Below are 1,963 nucleotides of genomic sequence, written 5' to 3' on the forward strand. Positions count from 1 at the left end.
GTGCTCTGGGTCCCGGGTTCTGGCGTTCCCCCCTGGCCCTCTTCCTGTCCGTCTCTCGAGAGTGCCCCCCTGCGACGTTCACAAGCCTTGCTCGCAACGTTCCGGGCGCGGGAGATCCCTACCCCCCTGCCCCGGGTCATGGGAGCGCTCCGCCCTCTCCCGGGGTGCAGCCGGGACGCTAGGTTCCCCCTTGCCAACTGGGCCCAGGCGCTGAGAGTGGGCCTTCGGGCTGGCCTGAGCCTCGAGAACGTGGCCCTCACGTTACAAACAACTGCCAGGGGCCTTGGCGCGCTTATTAGAGTGGAGTCGAGAGGCAGGCAGATTTGGGCTCCAGCAGAACCGAAGTTTGAGACGCGCGGAGTTGGGGCGGGAGAGGAAAAGTTGGAGACGACTGCCTCTTGGAGGCCGAGCACGCTCCACTGCAGGCGGCGGCTCGCGCTCGCTTTTTTTTTTTGTTCCCCCAAATCTGAAAAAAAAAAAAAAAGTATCAGGAAAACAAGCAGGAGAGGAAAAAAAAAAAAAAAAGCAAAAGCTCCAGCTAGAGCTGCAGGCCGCCTGGGCCGTGCCGCCGCCCGCAGTCGGGGGGTCGTGGGGACCTGCCCGGCTGCCGCGTTCTGTAGGGGGCACTGCAGGGTTGTACAATCTCAAGTGGAAAAGTTCCCGAAACTTTGACAGCCCCCCGCCCCCAACCACTTCTCCCTGCCTAGTGGGCCCGCGCGCCCCACACCCCTAGGCCGCTTTCCCGCCCTGGAATGGGGTCGGGAAGCCCCCCGCCACCCCAGCACTTGGTTGCGGACTCGGGTTGGCGGAATTTGGGCAGAGGCTGAGCCGGGGCGCATTGGAATCGAGTCGCCCGAGCCCGAGCGCGGCAAGCAGGGGGCCAGGTGATCGCCCCACGAGCGAGGCCCGAGTCCTGAGGGGTGTCCTGCCCCGGCCCACGCCACGGGCCGTAGGAGGCCACCCTACTGGCCGCACGAGGTCACCTCCCCGTCCCCCCCGCCCCCCCCAGCCCAGCGCCCAGAGGCCGAAGCCCGAGCCAGAAACAGCTTGGGCCGGGCGTGCGGACCCGAGTGGGTCGGGGTCGTGGAGTCGGGCAACCGCGCCTCCCAAGGGGCTCGGGGCTGGGGCGGCACCGGGTTCCTTTTCCCGGGGCGAGCGGGGACCACCGTGGGGCCGCCGAGCCGCACTCGAGAGTGTGGTCTTAACAAAGGAAAATCGCCCGGCACCCGGGAACGGCCCGATCCCTGCAATTGTTTCTGCATGAAACAAACTTTACACACACACGTGCATTTTCCTAGCGTCTCCCCCGTGCTAAGCGCCGAGTTTGCAAAGGAAAGATAGCAAACACGGGAAACACAAAGCCGGTGTCCGCGCTCACAAAGGGCGGCAGCCGGGCCGGCGCGGAGACCCGCGCGCGAATGTCAGCAGCACCCGCGGGGCGCAGGGCGAGGGTCTCGCCGGGTTTCGCCGTGTCGCTGGAGGCACCCTATACATACATACATACAAATATATACATATAATTTTGTTTTCTAAAGGAGAACGTTTCTGTGCATCTGTTGTGTTACTAAAAATTACTGAGAAACATATCTTCGGGAGGGAAATGTCCAAATGCATAAAATAATAAGAACCGGGAGAGTCAGAGAGCAGGGCTGGCGCGTTGGTTTGGAGGAAGGGGCTATGGTTTCCGAAGCTGGACTGTGGGCTAGGCGGATGCGCAGGGAAGGGGCGCTCGTTCGCGGGCTTTCGCGGACGTTGGACGATGCCCGGGCGAGACAAAACCTCGCCGCCGCGTGTCACCGCGGACAGCGAGCTGCCTGCCTCTCCGAGCGGGCGGCTGCGACGGGAGAAAGCCGCTGCTCCAAAGGCAGAGACCCCGGTTATCTCGGGGAGCGAAATTCAGGGAGCCTGTGTGCGGACCCCAGGCAAGCTCGGCACCCCGGGACATATGTGCCTGTTTGCCGAA

Source organism: Ovis aries, chromosome 13 (assembly GCF_016772045.2).
Source record: "Ovis aries strain OAR_USU_Benz2616 breed Rambouillet chromosome 13, ARS-UI_Ramb_v3.0, whole genome shotgun sequence".
Lineage (NCBI taxonomy): Eukaryota > Metazoa > Chordata > Mammalia > Artiodactyla > Bovidae > Ovis > Ovis aries.